This window comes from Manis javanica, chromosome 6, assembly GCF_040802235.1.
Source record: "Manis javanica isolate MJ-LG chromosome 6, MJ_LKY, whole genome shotgun sequence".
NCBI lineage: Eukaryota > Metazoa > Chordata > Mammalia > Pholidota > Manidae > Manis > Manis javanica.
Window position 1 is genome coordinate 65,273,404 of NC_133161.1, and position 22,163 is coordinate 65,295,566.

The window sequence follows — 22,163 nt, forward strand, 5'->3', positions numbered from 1 at the left end:
AGCTTCTAAGCCCACTGACTGAGGGAAAGAATGTTGAAAGCGAATGTTTCCTGTGTTTGGCAAAAGATTACAAGGATGAAATAAATTTAGGAAAACCTGGCTGGTTTGCAAACAGAAGTGAAAGGGATAGGCATGGCTCAGAAACTGTGAGACTTGAAAATTGAAAAAGTGAGTACTTCCAGAGCCCAAACAGTAAAACTTGAGATCTCAAAAGACTGCAACAAAATCACAATGAAATTTCCTGTTGGATGAAATGGCCCAGGACAAGGATCAGATTAAGTGTGTGAATTCCCCATGTATTATTCAGACATCTTCAAAGAAGGCAGCACAAAGTTGACAAATACTTGGAAGAGAGAAGCAATGAAACAAAGCTTTTAGAACTCTGTCTGTCTAGAAAAGAACATAAGCTATGATCACAAACACATGGAGCTTATTGGAAGCAAATATATCAGAATCTTACTTTGTTTGTGAGGGAACTACATCACCAAAGAAACCATGAGTCTGCACTAAAAATACACTGACATTTGAGACTCGCAGCTCTTGGGTCCCCAGTGTTCCAGTGACAAAGATGAGCGAGAAAACCATGCGGCTCTCAAGTAGGCCATGTTCCCCAGTGCCCGCTTCAGAGGTGGCTGAAGAGAATAGTGGCAAAGGAAGCTGATCTCAGAGGCAAAGCTTGCAACCAGAGCACAATGGCTGAAAGAACGCTCAAGGGCAGAACTAAGGCCTAATCCAGGAACAATACCCGCCCACAGAGCAAAGGAGCCTTCCCCACATCTTCCCAGGGAGATTGCAGTGTTGCTGAACATCCCCAATTTTGCCCTTTCCAAGCAGGAATATGCACCATGGTTTTCCTGCCCCTTTCCACCAGTGTAGATCCAGTGAAGCAGGGAAGTTCTTACGATTTTCCTTTCAGTTCATAGGTTACCTTATCAACAAGAGCTTTACGTGGACCTGGTAGAAAGGCCCATGTACTCTAGAAAGACTGATGAAGTGACTGGACTGGACTATTGGGATATCTCCTCTGAGGCTGGGTTGTGATGTCCTATGGTTGTGAAGAAGGGAGTCATTGGAAATCTGATGACAAGAAGGGCAGAGAATGGAGAGGCTATAAGTGCCTACCTAAGAGTCTGTATTGCTCTACATGTCCAAGCCCCTATACAGCTATCTAAGTGGGATCATGCAACCAGATAAGTGAAATCAATCATCAGTGGAAAGTAAGCAAAAGGAATATGTTAACTTTCCCCCTAAATCTTCTCCTGTTCTGTCCTTTTCCTGCTCTGTGACCTTGGAGGCAAAGTGATACAGATGGTGTAGCTACAAGATGGAGGAGGGGTATAGTGATTATAGTAAATAATACTGCATTATATACCTGAAAGTTGCCAGGAAGGTAAGTCTTAAATGTTCTCACTACAAAAAAGAAATGATAATTATATGACATGATAAAGGCATTAGCTAATACTATGGTTGTAGACATTTTCCAATATATATCAAGTTAACATGTTATATGCCTTAAATTTACAGTTTTTTTGTCAATTGTATCTCCATAAAGCTGGGGGAAAAGATGGAGGAGGCATTAGAGTTTACATAAGAGAGAAATATATATTATTTGTGTAGAGTTACCAGGATTCAAGGGCTTATTTATTATCAAGGTATAGCCTAGATTAGATTAACTAATACACTATGCAATATAAACCCCATCTTCATTGTCCCCACAAAGTTTTTGGCAGAGTTTATGCTGAGAACTAAATTTTTAGGTGTGAATGAGTGGGGAAGGATGGATTTGAAAAGTTTCCATCATTGTCTGGGTTAAAATGAACTTAAAATATTAAGAAATAACATGCAAACACAGGTGCATTGCCATCAGAAACAGCTAACATGTAAATTACACTTAAGTAACTACCTCTCGGCTCCCCATGCTCCTCTCTGGACACAGGCGGCAGATTTCAAAACAGCTGCAATGGGATATCCCAGCTCCATCCTGGACCAGGACAGGAACACATCTGGGTATGTCTCATATGATGGTGTGGCAAAGTTACAGAAGTGTATGTACTGGGAGTACAAAGGAGACTCCTAGAAAAGAACTCATACTTAGGAAGGAAGGAGTTGGGCACGAGAAAATTCACCCAACAGCAAAGCCTCAATCATTGAAGGGAAGAAGTGTTCTGGACATAACATGGCATCTTCTTCCATTTCTTTCCCTGGCCTAGTGGCTAAGCCCTAGGAATAGAGAGGGCTATAAATGAAACTTAGAATTTATTTAAACTTCTTCAAGACATTAGGTGTATTGACACAACTTTGCTAATCACGTGACAGAGATAACAAGATGAGAAGGCAGGCATTCCTGATTTTGCCACGGTCCCCTTGATGAAGCTTTGCTACCATGAAGCATTCGTGTGAAAGCCACGGTCCCAGATGGTACAAGGGGTATCACCAATGCAGTGCCAACATGCCCATGCTCTCTAACTGATCACCAGACTTTTCGCAAGCACTTAAGAAACATTGCCTGAGGACCCCCACGAAATATTCAGGGCTGGAGAGAGAGGACTTTACCAGGGACTGAATTCCTGGGTGAATGAGTCAAGGATAGAGCTAGGGAAGTCTCATTTATCAGTTAGCTCTTATTGTATAAAATCACCCCAAAACTCACTGGAATAATGCAAGAAACATTTCTTATTTCTCACAAGTCTAGAAGGATCGGGCAGCTCTGGCGACCTGGGCTTGGCCTGGTTCATGTTGTCTTGGCCCACTCACGTGTCTGCAGTCAGTGTACAGGCCGGCTGCGGACCTGCTGAATTAGGTGGCCTTGGCTGAAATGACTGCTCTCCTCCACGTGTTTCCCACATTCCTCCAGTGAATTAACTCAGGTTTGTCTGAGAGAGAGAGGGAGAGAGAAAGCAAAAGAGCACAAACTTCATGAGACCAAGGCTTGGACTCAGAACACAACCAATTCCACCCTATTCTGTAGGTCAATGCAAATCATAAGGAGTGCAGAAATAGACTCCACCTCTTGATGGAAAAATCTGTAAAGTCATTTGCAAGGGAGGCAGATAACTGACAGGGAAATTACTGGGGCCGTATTTGCGATCAATCCACCACACCTGGGTTATTGCTTTTATCCTGATACTGTTTGTATAGGAGAAGCTTGGTTATACTCCCTGTAAGTTTCCTGGAACTCTAAAGTTGGAAAGATCTTAGTGATCACTGTCTACTCTAACCTCCTAATTTCAGAGGGAAGGAATCTGAGACCCAGCCAGGCTATGAAATTTTGTTAATATCCCACAGGCAAAGGAGGACTGGAAATTATTTGTAATTCAGCTCAGAGCTTTTTCCACTACACTGTACTATCCCATCTTCCAAGGACACTTCTAAGATACAAAAAAAAATTGGTTTTGTTCTCCCTTTTTTTCCCCATCCACCACATTTGCCATGAAATGATTATCTAGAGAAACACCCACAGCATCCAATGAAGACTAGTAGTCTCTCAGCCAGGGTTCCCTCACTAGTCCCTGTCCTTTCCACAGGATGAGCCCTCGGCGCGTGAGCATACTGCCCAAGCCCTCACTCACAGTGAACTTCCTTCCCTAGTCCTAGTTATCTGTCCTGTCACATGATTGTCCCTCCCTGAAAAATCAGTCTGCCCCAGAAAGTCCCAGCATTTGCCCTACAATGTCTATATTTGTCTCAACATTTTAGGATCATGAGAGAACCACTCTCATAAACAGTTGTTAATAACCTTAATTTTGCAATTTTCCCTTCATATTTTGCATAAATAGCTATGGCTCTGCCTTTCTCAACCATAGTTTTTCTCCAGAATCTATAGTACAAACAGAAAATTGAAAGTGCAGAATTTACTTTCCACCTCAAAAGATTATAAACCCATTTTAACCGACAACTGTTAGAAACACAGGTTATTTCTTATGTTTTTCTTTTGAATGAGAGAAATAGAGGAAGAGAAAAGGTAAAACTTTCTAGATCTCGATCCCCTTCAAGCAGTTGGAATTCACGGGCAAAGTGGTGGGTCAGGAACATCACGTGGCCTCACATTCTTGGACACAAGCATATGCTGAAATGACTTGTTACTGATGAGGTCTGCTGCCTATACACACAGCATGAAAACAGGAAGAAGAGCTTCAATTTTTCAGTCATTTTTATGATTCATCTCTGTTTTTATGGGCATCCCAGCATAGTTCACCTCATTAGCCATTACAGAGATTTTAATTTTTGAGTTAATCCTGGGTTCATTCATCAGAATGAATATTAATATCTTTCTAATGTGATTTTTAATTAAACTTAGCATCACCATTATAACACCCCAAATATCTAAATAGAGTTTGAAAGAGAAGGCAGACACTTTCACAATAAATACCAGAAAATTCTGCCCACATTCCTTTCAAAAGGCTGATCACCTATGAAGTAATGAGAATAAATTGTGAGATAATGTAGGACAGATCCAATTACGATAATGAGCTACAATTATGGACATGATTTTCCAGGGTTAAAGATCTTAACAAAAGGCAATATATGCATATATTTTAAATATCCTTTTTGGTCTACTTACTTATATTAGCTCTGCCTCTTAAAAAGGAAAATATTCATCAAAAGTAATGACCCTGAGTCCCTGCAAGTGCAGTTTTAACTCTTTTTGCTATTACTTAGGCATTTTAATACTCTGACAGACTTTTCTTAAATTTACTCTGTGTATCTGGCTGAAACAGCCTTTTTTTTATTTGCAGCATTCAAGGGGAAAGAGGCGATAGGAGCAGTGTTCCCTCTGCACCTTGGAAGCTGTATTATGAAGGTATTTTGACTATTACAGATTTAGATGAATGTTCCTGGAAGGAACTAACTAATCAGCCTGCCCTCAACAGCAGTGGTAGGTGAGACAAGCAAGGAAAAGGTATAAGCGAGTTTTGTAGGTGTACCTCACTGCCATCTTTGCTCCTCTCCAAAGACCGAACCACCACCACTTAATCTTTGGTCAACCCTGGTCAGTCAGTGGAAATAACTATTTCTTAAGATGTGTGGAAGTGCTGTAGGAGAGCCCTGGAAGGTCTGATGGCTACACTACTTGGTAAAGACTCAACATTGCACTCTGAAAACTTAGGCACTTCTACTGGCACCCACTAGAGCTGACAGGTGGAAGGAACTGAAACCTAAGAGGGGCTAAGAGTTCTGCTCATATCATGTGCCTTATCAGCAGAAACTCAAAATCTTATCAGTGATAAGGGACAAACCAAAGGAAAACTCAAAATCGTATCAGTGATGCTTATGTCACAGCAGATCCCCAGCCCCGAGTCAGCCTAGAATGCCCGCCATTCACAGCTGCTGCCATTTACATTCAGTAGCATGGTTCCATGGGTCTATTTTAGACTATGACGCCAGCAAGCTCAGCTCATTACCACAAGGAAATTGTCTGGCACTGTGCTTGACTGCAGTGCAGTAGGCTTCTGAGCTCCATTAACTCCCCAGCCTCCAGGACCCTTCAGTCACAGCCTGTGTGACTATATCAAGTGGCACTTCATTGAGATCTTGAGAGCCTAAGAATCCTTGAAAAATATCAGACAAAACAAAAGGATGGATGCCTGAAAGACATAATGATACATTTGAAAGCAAAGATTGTCAGTACCCTGTTCACAGGATTTTTATAGCATTTTGCTTTGCATTTCTTTTCACTATTGCATATGCTCTCCTTCCCACTCCTTCTCTCTATGTCTGTGGTATTGTGGAAAGAATATTGCTAAAAAGTCAAAAGACTTGCATTTTCTAGTACTGGCACCAGCTCTTACTAGCTGCACAGATCTGAGTAAGTCACATAGCCACTCTGATCTTCCATTTCCTCAAAACTGAAATTGGAAAAATGCTGTCATCTTATAGGATTTATGTGAGGACTAAATGAGATCATGAAATATAAGCACATTTAAGATTAAAACCTATAGTCGACATCACCTCAAAATAGTGCTGTCAATATGTTCCCAACGTATTAGATAATTGGGGAAGCAAAGCCATGGGATCGAAAGTTTATAACCAGTGATTGATTAGTGTCTTGAGGAAGTAAAATAATGACTTTTGAATTTGGCTTATTTCAAATACAACCCTCTGGGCCCTGGCTAGAGATCTGAGGATCTGGGAAAAGGCCTGAATACAGGCATTTCAAGCCACAGGAACATCTTTTCCAAGGATCTATATCTATCAAATACATTTAAATAACTCTTTCACTTTAACACCCATGCTCATCCTATTAATTTTCCTTCCTCTCCATTTTCAGGATCCAATATAATGAAATAGAAACAGTATTATGGGCTTTGTAGGCAGACAGATCTGACTCTGCCTCATTCAACTCTCTGAGCCTCGGGTTTTTTGCAGTTTCTCCCACATCCCCAAACTAGTTCCTCCCATTTCCTCCAATCTAAGATCAGCTCAGATTATTATTATTTACTCTATTTAATGTAAGGTTGAGAGTGACTTGCAGCCCATTAAACTTCCAGGGGACATTTTTCTTTTAAAATCCACATCATTCTCCTAAACTTCAGATATAGATGATGAACACCTTGGAGAAAGGAACTCTGCTAGCCTACCTGAATGAATATCCACTGCCCTTAAGATCAATGCCAGGCCATGCCACTCTCTACTTGTCCTCTACACTATCATTTGTCAACTTTGATGTCACCCAGGACCACAAACACAGCAAATCCAAAACTCAACTAATCACCTTCCTTCCCAAACCTGTATTCCCTGTCCTAGTGAATTAAACTGCTGTAACTCAGTCTGGTACTTATCTTCCCACTTTTCTGTACCACGACTGATTTCTGGCAATGGCTTCCCAATCAACATTCCTTGCTCTAGTCTTGCTTCCTCCAATCAGCTTTCAACAGAACAGAGAGAATGGTCTTCCTAATGAGCAAATAGAATCATTTTATGCTCCTATTCAGAACCCTTACACATGCCCCCCTAGCCTACCAGACAACATCTGAATCCTGAGCCTGTCACTCTCAGTCTGTATATTCTCCAGCCCTCTCACCAGTCATTCCCAGTCCCATGCCACATGTTCAATGTGTGGCTCTGATCTGTTAAAACACCTTCAGGTCTGTACGAATATGTGCCTCTCAGAATACCTTCTCTTCCCCGTCTGCTCAGTGAACTCCTACTCATCCTTAGGTAATTAGCTCAAAGGCACCTTTTTCTGGGATTTCCTTATGCCCTCCCTACCCCACCTCTACCTATCCCGCATGTCTCTATTTTGCACAAATCTCTTTTGTAATGAGTGCCCACCGTAGTGTGTTTACAATTATTTGCTAACATATTTGGCTTCCGAACTGGTCATGGAACCTTTGAAGATAAGAACTATGTCTTGGTCATCTCTGTATTCCCAATAGCTGTCATATAACAGGGCCTCTAGTCTCTTACCCACCTCTTCCAGTTGTACATATTAAGACATCCCTTAAGCAACTTTGTGGGGATTTTTGTGGTGATTGAAGAAAGTCTGTTTGGGTGTCTGAATTTTATTTGCCCAGCACTACCCAAGAACAGCTAGAAGACAGTGTGAAGTAATGGAAATACTAATTAGTTGTCTGAGTGTCTGAAGTAATGGTTTATAGTCCTAAAAAGTGTTGGTATTTACATGGGTCTTGGAGCGATTGTTTGTTTTCCCATTTCCCTTACTTAGAACCTGAGTGTCCAATCCTTGTCTTCCTCACTTTCCTCTCCCTCCAAATGGACCTGAGTTAATCATGTATTGGAGAAGTATGTCTGTATACATTATAGAGGCTGTAAACCTTAAAAAATCTGGCTTCAATTAAAATGAATGCAATCCTAACATAGTGCCTCAAGGTACCTCAATATAGCACAACAGATATAACTGTCACATTTTGACACTGCAGGTAATGTTATTCCAAGGAAATTATAATTTGAAATTTTTTACCAGCACTTTGTGTCTTATTCACATTTCTCTAAAGTTTGATTCTCAAGGTGCTATACCAATGCCATTTATTGTTTTCACTGACATTTAAATCATTTTACTCTATAAGCCATGTCTCTCTTCCTTCTGATGACATCATTCCATCTTCTCTGTTGAAAATCTTTATTTAGGAATACTCTGCAAGTAGTAATAGCAAACAAACAGCACATCCAGGATTCCTCAACTAAAACTGACATATCAGGCCAATAGCATAAAACGTGGCTGTAGAATATTTGTTTTTCAAACCCACATTTGTAAATCCTTTTAAACCAACTAGAAATATGAATGCATTCTGTTTTCCTCTGACCCCCCTCATTACTTATGTGCATTCACCACCACATAAAACAGAGCGGGTTTTCTTAGGCAATAGTGCAGTGTACAAGATGCATTTCATTCAAGGTTTTGCCCACTTGCTTAAATTAACTTCTGTGGGGGTTGAGAAGGAGCTGTGTCCACCAGTTACGTGCACAGGTGCCTTGGGTATCTGAGGCTTCAGTAATCGTTTCTGTTGCTGCTGTTACTTATTCCCTATTACAACTGATAGTTTAATTTTACTAAATTGCTCTTCTAGCCTAAAAGGATTTTTACTGCATTCTGGGTATTCTTTATACTGTATTTATACTTTCTACTGTTTTCATTACTATGGAATAAAAATGTATTCCCACTATTTGGATGCAAAGGGCAGGTTCTAGTCAAGAAGGACAACCATTAGCTTGGATATCACTTGAATAATATGCCATGACAATTTGCCCAGATAGTTTTGTTGTGTGGGGTTAATAATAACCTAAGCCTGGCTGTTTCCAACTTTACAGCTAGTGAGCTTTTTGAAAATACTTCTTTTTCATAGAATTCTGCCTCAAATAACACCACAAAACACTACTTTGTGGAAAATGCTTATGTAGTTATTAACTCTGTTTCCCTAACAGCTAATGAAAAACATACAAAGTCCTGGATTCTTAAAGAGCAAAGAAAGAGGAAAAGCTGACTCTCCAGTGCTCAAGTGTCCCTGAATCACCTAAGCTGCATGAGTATTGGAAAAAGAGATCTTCAGAGGCCTTCAGTCATTTTCATGTGAAAATTTAAACTGATTACTGATCTTTCAACTCCATAAGCAGCGAAAGATGGATTTTGTCTTTTTTTTTTGTAGGAAATTTTTAAAGAGGTATTACTTCCTAATGAAATAGTGTATTCTTCAAACAGGGAAAGAACATAAGGCAAGGAGTGGAATAACATCTCAAGAAGGCTCAGTAATGGTGTACATCTGGGTTCAGCCCCTGTGAGGGCAGGCCCCTTAGCTCAAGCTTTTACATCAGCTTTCAGGTGGAATCTCACTGAAATGCATATTACATCAGGAAAACCTGGTCCAGAATTACAATTAAAATTCAGTATAATAAATATCATTTCAAGTAAGGTCTCTGTAAAACAGAGCTATTTCAGAATGCCAATAATTTGTAGATCTGACCTAGCAAAATGCTCTTGAAAAAAATTAGCTTGTCAACAAATGGAATCTCTAGTCCCTGAACATGTTAAAGGCTTTCTCTATCATGAACATAGCTCCTTGTCTGAACTATTCGATTTAGAACTCAATTTTACTTCATTGAGCTGAATCCCATGTGCCATTATAGTCCCAGGAATTAAAAATAAAAATGGATGCTTAAGAAAGGAGACACTTTGGGTAAACACCAATTGCCATGTTTAGCTTATTTAAGAAGGAAGTATCCATGTGCACCTAGGAGGACACCTTACACCCATCCACATTACACAGAGTTCTACAATTGTGTCTTTGTCCATAATTATTGCAATCCCAGAGCACAGCCCAAGCCAGAAGGTCATTGTGACCTGGCTCTGTCAGCACCCTTCACCCATGACTCATTCCTCTCCTCCCAAATAGACATCAGAATTTAGTCCTCAGACTCAGTACACTTTCTTTCTCAAAACTGCCTTGTAAAAACATCCAATGAACCTCTGCTTTTGATAATAGCAGACTTGGTAATCAATATCATTCTTTCCAAAGAAGACAAATTGGGAAACACTGGATGAAATATTTTTAAAATGGCCTTTAAAATCATCAAAGAGCTAGAGTTGAAAAAAGATGTCAGCATGAGAAGTGAGGCAGAAAACTCCTCCCAAAACCACATAACACAAAAATACAGCAAATACAACTAATCCTGAAAGAGCAATCCAAAGACTGCAGAATAGACTGCCTACATCTGAGTAAAAGAGAAGACCTCACAGAAAAGGGTAAAGTAGCAAAACCATGATCTTGCAGGACCCAAGCCTTCCCCCAACCCCAGCTAGCAGGTGGAAGGAAGAGAAATGGAGCAGGGAGGCAGTACAAGCCCAGGAAATCTGAACACCCAGCCCTGGATATCTGCTCTGGGAGCACAAACCCACATTACATGGTACTCTGGAAATTAAAGGGTTTGGAAAACAAAGATGGGCAGAATACTGGGAGAAACTGAGATTCCATCCACTTGTGTAGAACAGGTATGCACAACAACTGTCCTCCAAACCCAACAAAAGAAAGGCAGGTACTTCAAAAGACTTCCCAACAGTGAGAGGGGCATTAAAGGGGCAAAGATTACATAGAGCTCACTGCTCAGGAGAGAGGGCAGGTGGACAAAATCATCCCAGCACACTCAGCCCAGTAACTTGGGAACTCTCAGGACCTTCAGATGCTGCATGCCCATGGCTGGCAACACAGCTCTGAGGCACCCAATTGCTGCATGAAGCCTTCCACTTCTTTCTCCATGCAGGCACCAGTCCTATACATGTGCTGCCCACACCATCGCACCAGGCCAGCTGGAGGGTGGCCCCACCTATAGTAGCTACAGGCAGAGGCTCCCCCCTGCATACTTGGCACACTGGACCTGGCAATGGAGGCAGGCAATATAGCTGGGAAGGCAGGAAAGAACTCTTTCCTCCCAGCAGGCACAAGTTCTGCTTGCCTGCAACCCCTGCCATTGCTACAGGTGCTGGGCAGCCCCAGAGAGTAGAGTTTCTGTAGCGGGTACCAATACACAAAGTTATTCCACAGGAATCACTAAAAAAATGAAATGGCAAAAGAATTTATACCAAACAAAAATACAGGAAAAGATGCCAGAAAGAGGGATAAGTAAAACTGAAATCACCAATCTTTTGGATAAAGATTTCAAAATAAAAATCATGAACATGCTCATGAAGCTCCAGAAAAACATTCCAGATCTCAGGGAGGACTTCAAGAAAGAGACAGAAACTGAAAAATACAGTATCTGAAATGAAACATACACTGGAGGGATTTAAAAGTAGATTAGATGAGGTAGAGGAGACAGTAAATGAAATAGATATTAGAGAACAAGAAAACAAAGAAGCTGAGGTAAATACAGAAAAAAGGATCTCTAGGAATAAAAACATAATAAAAGAACTGTGCTACCAATCCAAACGGAACAATATTCACGTTATAGGAGTACCAAAAGAAAAGAGAGAAAAAGGGATAGAAAGGGTCTTTGAGGAAATAATTACTGAAAACTTCTCAAATCTGGGGAAGGAAATAGTCTCTCAGTTCACAGAAGTACAGAGATCTCCTAACATAAGGAACTCTAGGAAACAACACCAAGATATATAATAATTAAAATGTCAAAGATTAAGGACAAGGAGAGACTACTGAAAGCAGCCAAAGAGAGAAACTATCATTTATTAAAGAAACTCCATTAGGCTAACAGCAGATTCCTCAGCAGAAACCTTACAGGCCAGAAGGGAGTGGCATGATATATTTAATGTAAAGAAACAGAAGGGCCTCAAACCAAGAATACTGTATCCAGCAAGATTATCATTTAAATTTGAAGCAGGGATTAAACAATTTCCAGAGAAGCAAAAGTTGAGGGAATTTACCATCACAAAATTATCTCTACATTGTATTTTAAGGGGACACCTCTAGATAGAAGTGCTCCTAAGGATAAATAGTTGTCACCAGAGAAAATAAAACCACAATAAAGGAAGCATACAAATTAATTACTAATCAAATGCAAAATTAAGTCAACTGCTTACAAAGTTAGTCAAGCATTACACAAAGAGTACAGACCAGGACACCTAATATTTAAAAAGGGAGGAGGAAGAAGAATAAGAATGGGGGAAAAAAAGAACCTTTAGATTGTGTTTATAGTAGAGTAATAAGCAAGTTAAGACAGACTGTTAGATACTAAGGAAGTTACCCTTGAACCTTTGGTAACCACAAATCTAAAGCCTACAATGGCCGTAAGTATATATCTTTCAATAATCACCCTAAATGTAAATGAACTGAATGTACCAATCAAAAGGCACAGAGTAACAGAATGGATTACAAAACAAGACCCATCTATATGCTGTCCATAAGAGACTCACTTCAAACCCAAAGACATATATGGACTAAAAGTGAAGGGATGGAAAAAAGATATTTCATCCAAATAATAAGGGGAAAAAAGAAAGAGTAGAAGTACATGTATCAGGCAAAATAGATTTCAAAACAAAGAAAGTAACAAGAGACAAAAAATGACATTACATAATAATAAAGGGGTCAGTCCAACAAGAGGATATAACTATTATAAATATCTATACACTAAACATAGGAGCACCTCATATGTCAAACAGATACAAGCAGAATTAAAGGGGAAATAGAATGCAATGCATTCATTTTAGGAGACTTCAACACACCACTCACACCAGAAGACAGATCAGCCAGAAAGAAAATAAGTAAGAAGATAGAGGCACTAAACAATGCATTAGAACAGATAGACCTAACAGATACCTGCAGAACAGTCCACCCAAAAACAATAGGATACGCATTTTTCTCAAGTGTACATGGAACATTTTCCAGAATAGATCACATACTAGGCTACAAAAAGAGTCTCAGTAAATTAAAAAAGATTGAAATTGTGCCAACCAACTTCTCAGACCACAAAGGTATGAAACTAGAACTAAATTATGCAAAGAAAACAAGAAAGCCCACAAACACATGGAGGGTTAACAACTTTCTGCTAAATAATCAATGGATCAATGATCAAATTAAAACAGAGGTTAACCAATATATGGAGACAAATGAAAATAACAACTCAACAGCTCAAAACCTGTGGGATACAGTGAAGGTCATGATAAGGGGAACATATATAGCAATACAGGCTTACCTCAAAAAAGAAGAAAAATCCCAAATGAACAGTCTAAACTCATAATTAGTAAAACTAGAAAAAGAAGAAAAAATGAGGCCCAACATCAGTAGAAGGAGAGACATAATAAAGATCAAAGAAGAAATAAATAAAATTGAGAAGAATAAAACAATAGAAAGAATCAATGAAACCAGGAGCTGGTTCTTTGAGAAAATTAACAAAATAGATAAACCCCTAGCCAGACTTATCAAGAAAAAAGAGTGTACACACATAAACAGAATCAGAAATGAGAAAGGAAAAATCACTGTGGGCACCATGGAAATACAAAGAATTATTAGAGAATATTATGAAAAATTATATGCTAACAAACTGGATAACTTAGAATAAATGGACAACTTTCTAAAAAAATACAACCTCCAAGACTGACCCAGGAAGAAACACAAAATCTCAACAGACCAATTACCGGCAATGAAATTGAACTGGTAATCAAATAACTACCAAAGGACAAAATTGCTATACCAGATGGCTTCACCACTGAATTTTATCAAACATATAGAGAAGACCTAATACCTATCCTCCTTAAAGCTTTCCAAAAAGAAGAAGAGGAGGGAATACTTCCAAAGTCATTCTATGAGGCCAGCATCATGCTAATACCAAAAGCAGACAGACACCACAAAAAAAGAAAATTACAGACCAATATCCCTGATGAACATAGATGCAAAAATACTCAACAAAATATTAGCGAACCAAATTTAAAAATATATCAAAAAGATCATCCTTCATGATAAGTGGGATTAATCCCAGGGGTGCAAGGATGGTACAATATTTGAAAATCAACCAACATCATATATTAAGAAGGAAAAAAAACACATGATTTTTTTCAATAGATGCTAAAAAAGCACTTGACAAGATTCAACATGTATTCATGATAAAAACTCTCAACAAAATGGATATAAAGAGTATTTACCTCAACATAATAAAGGCCATATATGACAAACCCATGGCCAACATCATACTTAACAGTGAAAAGCTGCTTTTCTTCTAAGATCAATAAAAAGACAAGGATACCCACTCTCACCATTTTTATTAATACAGTACTAGAGGTTCTAGCCACAGAAATCAGACAACACAAAGAGATAAAAGACATCCAAATTGATAAAGGAAGAAGTTAAACTGTAACTATTTGGAAATGACATTATATTATACATATAAAACCCTAAAGAATCCACCAAAAAAAACTACTAGACCTAATAACCAAATTCAGCAAAGTTGCAGGATACAAAATTAATATACAGAAATCTGTTGTATTCCTATATACTAATGAGGAACTAGCAGAAAGAGAATTCAGGGAAACAATTCCATTTACAGTTGCATCAAAAAGAATAAAATAATTTGGAATAAACCTAATCAAGGAGGTAAAAGACTTTTACCCTGAAAACTACAAGACACTCATGAGAGAAATTAGACATGAATAAATGGAAATACATCATGTGCTCATGGATAGGAGGAATACTGTGAAAATGGCCATCCTGCCTAAAGCAGTCTACAGATTCAATGTAATCCCTATCAAAATACCAACAAGTAGAACTAGAACAAATAGTTCTAAAATTCATATGGAACCACAAAAGACCCTGAATAGCTAAAGCAATCCTGAGAAGGAAGAACAAAGCTGAGGGGATTACACTCCCCAAGTTCAAGTCTACTACAAAGCCACAGTAATCAAAACAATTTGGTACTGGCACAAGAACAGACCCATACATCAATGGAACAGAATAGAGAGCCCAGATATAAACCCAAGCATATATGGTCAATTAATATATGACAAAGGAGCCATGGATATACAATGGGGAATGACAGCTTCTTCAACAACTCTTGTTGGCAAAACTGGGCAGCTACATGTAAGAGAATGAAACTGGATTATTGTTTAACTCCATACACAAAACAAACACAAAATGGATCAAAGACCTAAATGTAAGTCATGAAGCCATAAAACTCATAGAAAAAACCATAGGCAAAACCCTCATAGGCAACTTTTTCCTGAACACATCTCCTCAGGCAAGTGAAACAAAAGCAAAAATGAACAAATGGGACTATATCAAACTAAAAAGCTTCTGTACAGCAAAAGACACCATCAACCAAACAAAAAGGTATCCTACAATATGGGAGAATATATTTGTAAATGACTTATCCAATAAGGAGTTAACATCCAAAATATATAAAGAACTCACATGCCTCAATGCCCAAAAAGCAAATAACGGTCAGAGGATCTGAATAGACACTTCTCCAAAAAACAAATTCAAATGGCCAAGAGGTACATGAAAAAATGCTCCACATCACTCATCATCAGGGGAATGCAAATTAAAACCACAATGAGATATCACATTACACCAGTTAGGATGGCCAACATCCAAAAGATAAGAAACAAACGCTGGCAAGGATGTGGAGAAGGGAACCCTCCTACACTATTGATGGGACTGTAAACCAGTTCAACCACTGTGGAAAGCAATATGGCAGTTCATCAAAAAACTAAAACTAGAAATACCATTTGACCTAGGAATTCCACTCCAAGGAATTTACCTGATGAAAACAAGATCCCTGATTCAAGAAGATAGATGCACCCCTATGCTTATTGCAGCACTATTTACAATAGCCAAGATATGGAAGCAACCTAAGTGTCCATCAATAGATGAATGGATAAAGAAGATGTGGTATGTATACACAGTGGAATATTACTCAGCCATTAAAAGAAAAGAAACCCTACCATTTGCAATGTGTATGGAGCTAGAGGGTATTATGCTCAGTGAAATAAGCCAGGTGGAGAAAGACAAGTACCAAATGATTTCACTAATTTGTGGAGTATAACAACAAAGCAAACCTGAAGGAACAAAACATCAGCAGACTCACAGACTCCAAGAAGGGACTAGCCATTAACGAAAGGGAAGAGGTTAGGGAGGGTGGGTGGGGAGGAAGGGAGAAGGGGATTGAGGGGCACTGTAATTAGCACTCACAATATAAACAGGTCATGGGGAAGGCAGTATAGCATGGAGAAGACAAGTAATGACTCTATAGCATCTTACTACACTGATAGACAGTGACTGCAATGGGGTGAAGAGGACTTGATAATATGGGTCAATGTTGAAACCACAATGTTGTTCTTGTGAAACCTTCATAAGATTGCAGATCAATGATACCTTAATTTTTAAAAAATCATCAAAAAGCTAATAAGAGAGGGAAGCCAAAAGGAGAGAACCCAGCGACAGTGAGCCACTTTTGCTTGTTGACATTTGTCTGTCTAGAAGGAGTAGCTGAGCTGCTGAGCTGTACAGTTAGCCATAACCCCTACAATGAGAGGGGCGGGAGAGAAAAAAGTAAGAGTCCAAAGTCTATCAAGTTTGGGGAATTTGCTGAAGCACTGTCTGCTTTAGGCCCAGACTTCAAAAGTCTCCGTCCTTGGGTTAAGAGGAGCCTTGAAGAAATAAAGCTGTCGTTTTTCATAGACAATATAATTGAACATGTGGAGAATTCAAAAGAATCTACAAATAAGCTATCAGAATTAGTAAGTGAATTTAGTAAGGTCAGTGGATGTCAGACCAAAACCAGTTGTATTTCTCTATGCCAGCATCAAGCAACTTAAAAATGAAACATCATCTACAATAGCATCTACACATCAAATATTTAGAAATAAATCCAATAAAAGATATACAAGACTTCTACCAGCAAATGATAAAATATTATTGAAAGAAATGAAACATCCAAATAAATGAAAAGATGTATTAATTCTCTCCAAATTAAATTAAACCATATTTTCAATGCAATGCAATTCAATTAAAATTCCAGCTGTGTGTGTGTTTGTGGGTGTGTGTGAGTTGAACTCAAGTTTTTAGAAAAATGCAGGAGACCAAGAATAGCTAAGACAAGCATAATGAAAAGTTGGAGGGCTTACCCAGTTACCAGGGCTTATTAGAAAGTTATAGGAATTAAGTAGGTGTGCGGCTGATATAATAATAGACAAATAGAGCAACAGAGAGGTAAAAAGCCCAGAAAAAAACCTTTGCATATATGATCACTTGATTTATGTATGACAAATGTGCTACCATAGTGCAGTGAACAAGGATCATATTTTCAAAAACTGGTGCTGAGTCAGTTGGATATCTGTATGGAAAACAATGAAACTTGACCCTTACTTCACATCATACAAAATAATCAATTCTCGGTGGATTGTAGATCTAAATGTAAAAGGTGAAACAATCAAGCATCCCAAAGATAACAGTAAAAACATTTTGTGACCTTGAGGTAGGCAAAGATTTATTTAACAACACAAAGAACACTAACCATAAGGGGAAGAATGATACAATGGACTTCAATAAAATTAATGATTTCAGTTTATCAGAAAACACCACTAACAGAGTGAAAAGGCAAGTCACATGATAAGAAAACATATTTGCACCAATAATACACAAAGGGCCAGTATCCAAAATGCATAAGGAATTCCTATACATCAATATATATGCCAAATGGGTACAAGACACAACTAGATAGTTCACAAAAGAGAATATCCAAATGGCTAACAGACTTATTGAAAAGATGCTCAACTTTTTAATAATCAGGAAATGCCAGTTAAAACCACAATGGAATATTACTACATATATGCAAGAATAGATAAAATTTAAGACTAACAGTAATGTAATTTGGTATAAGTAGTTTTGAAAACTCTTTCGCATTATCTACAAAAGTTGTACATGTGCACATACCAAAAAAATTACTCGTTTATAACCAACAGAAATGTGGTCACATGTATACAAAAAAACTTATACAGGATATTTATAAAACATTATTTTTAATTACCAGAAATAGGAAAACAGCCAAAATATCAATCAACAATAGAGTGGATAAAGAAGTTAAGGCATAGTCATGCAATAGAGTGTATCATCCTTTGCTCAATGACTTTAATTCATTCCTGGAAATGCTGCCACTAATGACTGATCACCAATTCCAGTGTGCAGATGGGGGTTTCCCCACACCACCCAGCAAATCTTGGGCACCAGCTGCGTAATACAATTCAACTCAATTCTGACACTACTTACCTGGAAATGGTGTCAGATCCCACCATTTCCCAGGCTATAAGATTGCACCCACTTGCCTGCAACATCAGACACCAATTGAAAGCCCAGGTTATCTATCACCTGTGCTGTTGACCAACCAGCTGAAAGACTGGAGGTCCCAACAACCCCCTCCTTGGGTTCAGTCAATTTTCTGGAATGGCTCACAGAACTCAGAGAAAGATGTTACTTACTAGATTTCCAGTTTATTATTGTTAACCTTAAAATCAAAACAGTTCAGTTATCTTACCAGCCTTAAAAAATTTGCTCAGGAATAGCAGAGAATTGCAATCCAATGTGTAAGCAACAGCAGAACCATAGGCATATCTGGAGAACAAAGGAGAGAAATACTTTTACAGGGCAAGGGGCGAAGTTGGGAGGCCTGTTCTAAGCAAACATCCATTGGATTAAACTACAACTCCCACATATTGTGGCTCCTCATTGGCTGAGTTTGTGGCAGTCTTGCACTGTCAGGGCTGTAGCGGGGAGGTAGAAGATGGAAGCCTTCTTCTTGCTAGGTGGTAAAGCAACTAAAACAGTATGGTGTCCATCTATTCTGATAGAATCTGGGATTTACAAACAGTGATGAGCAGGGGAAGCTTCTCCTGAAGGCCTACCTACCAATGCCATGTGAGGTTTCCCTTAATTAATTTTTACATGATAAGGGCTATAACTAAGGAACAGCCAGATGGAAGACATGCACAGGGCAAGGTACAGGGAAAGGGCTCAGAGCTTCCATGCCCTCTCCAGGCACACCTCTCTCCCCCTCTCTCCATGTGCTCACCAGACCAAAATCTCTCTGAACCCTGCCCTTTTTGGGTTTTTATGCAGGCTTCATTGCAGAAATATGACTGATTAAATCATTGGCTATTGGCCATGGAATCAACCTTCAAATCCTCTCGCCTCCCCAGAGGACAAAGGGGTGGGACTAAAAATTCCAACCCTCCAAACACACAATTGGTTCTATTGGCAACCAGTCCCTGTTCTTAGGTGAGCTCCAAAAGTTGCCTCATTAACATAACAAAAAAACACTTTTTTGGCTCTCTTCATTTAAAAATTCTAAGGGTTTTAGGAGCTATGTGCCAAGAACAGTGGAAGAATACCAAATATACATTTGTTATTATAAATCACAATGATACAGCCACTAAATGAAAAACATTCAAAGAAAAATATTTTTATTAGTTTTAATGAAAAAAATTACTGTATCTTATTCTAATCATAAAGACCCAAACAATAATTACAGAAAGAAAACATATCAACTGAATAATGAAAACTAGTTTATGTAAGTAATAAGCAATAGTTTACAAGTAAATAGTTTGCACGTAAAATGTAATATGACATAAGGGTTATTGTATTCATCCTTTTTACTTTTTTCCACACCATTTTTTGTAACAACTTTTCAGCCTTTGGGGAGTTAATGGTTTTGTGCACTCAAACTGCACCTATAAACAAAATAATAGCACAGTAAAACAAAATAAGAGGATCAAATAAGGGCTAAACATGAGAGCTCTTCAAAGCAAGTAGAAATACTACATTCATACAATAGCCTGAAGAGTCATGGAAGACACCACTTCAGCCTCTCCCTTGGTGTATCCATGCAAAACAACACATTCAGGGCCTGGGAAAGCATGGCGCACAATTAGAATTAGTTCCATATGACATTCTTTGACTAGGAACAATTGTTTAAGAATTTTGATAAATGTGTCTCCCTGAAATCATGATGTTAAACTGTCACTTCCTATAGTATATTCATTTAGTATGTTTGGGGGTTGAAATAGTCATTATACTGAATAAAAAGGAGTCATTCCAAAAAAGTGGAATAAGTTTTCAAGCACCATTACCAATGAAGAGTTGTTAACAGGTGTTATCATTAGGTAAGGTAAGTTTAAACTACAAGCAATGAAAATGAGCGAACTATTGCCACATGCAAGAACATGGATGAACACAAAAATCTATTGTTGAGGCGAAACCAAATAAAAAAGAATGCATACTGCATGCCTCTGTTTATATAAAACTCAAAAACAAACAAAACTAACTTATAGTGTAAGAAATCAGGTAAGTGGATATGCTTGGAAAAGAGGGAAAATGTCGTAAGTGGAAGGGCATGAGGATAGCTTCTGGGGTATGGGTAATATTCTGGGTTTGTCCTACCTCCCCACCTACATTTTAAGTTCTTGCAAGATATGGATCAAGGTTCCCCCTTAGACTGTTTTACCCACAGCTTCTAACACAGTTCTCAGCACCCAGCAGGCCCACTGAGTGCGGATTGCAATCTAGGAACAAGAAGAACCTCTTAAATAGACAGCTGCACAAGCTATAAATGCTACACACATCTTACATCATAGGTGATCGTCACAGAAAATCAAAACAGGTGGAGGGAGAGGAGGAGGCAAACAGAAACCCACACAGAGAAGCCTCCTTTCGTCTTCTTCACAGAAGGTCTGTTTTAAGGTATGTTTTACAAACTGCATATTGTTGGTCTTTCATCTTTCCTTATCTGAGAGATGAGAAACAGCATTATTGTTCACTCTGTTCCCAGTCCCAGGAGACTAATTGGCATAGGCCTCATCAGCAGGCTGCTCTGTCCGCTGGCTTCCAGTGGGTTCCAATGAGGATCACAGGCAGATTAGACAGTGAGGTGAGGGTACTTACTCCTCCACCTGCCTCCCTGAGGGGTTCCACAGGCTGGCTACATCTTTCTGCCAAAGGTCTCAGCAGCCCTCTTCACATAGGCTTACTGGGTCTTAGTCCTGGTCACTGCCCCTCACCCCTAGACCAAGGATGGTAATACCTTCCTACATGGTTCTCGGCTGCTTTCCCTACACCCCGCCCACACCTCTGCGAGGGTCTCTTCATAATACCCAACTAAATAGGTGGCTTCCTGCCAGGCCCTGTCTGATACAGATATTTTACTTTATAGCCTTTATAATTTCAATACTTACAATATTTATGGCACATTTCCTAATTTCTTTAAGTAAACAAGTCCATGTATTATAATGTGCCCTATTGTTAATAATTCAAGGTCATCAGCAGGACTCTTAGAGATGATGCAGTTTCTTATCAGTGCTTACCGTCCACACTGTGCCTTACTTCATTTAATCTCCCTTTCCCCACAAGAAAAACCGATGAGATAGGTCTGATAAGTCCATTTTACAGAACCAAGGGAACACAGCTGTTAAGTTACAGAACTAGGAATATGAACCCAAATGTCTCACTACAAAACCTGTGTCCTTAACTAGTACATATAATTGGTCCCCTGCCACACTACACTGGCTCAAAGAGCTAGTGAGTTGTGTTGACCTAGTGGTTTCCATACTCAATAGTTCACACTGTTGTTCTTTTTGAGCTGCCATGATTCTTATACCTCCTTCAAATGATTAAAAATACATCTGCTGCCCTAATACAAATCTGATAATCACTGCTGTATTGGTCCCCTTGCCTGCAGCACTCAGCCTTGACTAATTGGCTGCTGACAATCTGCTGTAGAGGTAATACGAGACACACCCCTACTGGAATTGTGTGTGGAGATAAGAATAACGATTTCTTGAATGAGGGCCTAAAAGATTTTGGAACGTGGAATTTGTGAAAGAATTTTTCATAACCCGGCAGCTCTATTTTGGACAGTACTATACTACTTTTTAATGTGTAATGAAAATCATAATGTTACATGCCTGCCCAAGCTACATGGAAAAGACACAGGCAGAAACATCAGCTCAGTGTCCTAGCCAAGTCCAGCCATCAAGTCATCCCCATGCAGATACCGAACACGTGAGGGAAGAAGCCTCCGGATGATTCCACTCCCTGGCCATCAGTCATCCCCCCAGCCATTCATTTCTTCCCAGATGGGATCCCAGACATCATGGAGCAGAGACAAACCATCCCTGTTGTGTTCTATGCAAACTCCTAATAAAAGAATTCATATATGTGAACAAGTAGTCTTAGTTTTGTGCTACCGAGGTTGTGTGCGAGGATAATTCAAACATTCATTAG

The 22,163-nt window shown here is 39.0% G+C and overlaps 1 long non-coding RNA gene across 6 annotated transcripts in view; it reads right to left on the bottom strand.

Annotated features, from left to right (window-relative positions):
- LOC108395661 (uncharacterized) overlaps nucleotides 1–22,163 on the bottom strand; it is a 55,018-nt gene that overhangs the window by 22,153 nt on the left and 10,702 nt on the right. For 3 of the 6 annotated variants that reach the window (XR_005061705.2, XR_001852718.3, XR_005061708.2), the window contains exons 5-8: nucleotides 5,403–5,585; nucleotides 2,685–2,873; nucleotides 1,904–2,073; nucleotides 1,373–1,410 (exon numbers count right to left, since the gene is read on the bottom strand). This is a non-coding gene — a long non-coding RNA (uncharacterized lncRNA). Of the gene's footprint in view, nucleotides 1–1,372; nucleotides 1,411–1,903; nucleotides 2,074–2,684; nucleotides 2,874–5,402; nucleotides 5,586–18,423; nucleotides 18,501–22,163 lie in introns of all 6 variants that reach the window. The other 3 variants (XR_005061707.2, XR_005061706.2, XR_001852720.3) reach the window with 3 other exon arrangements.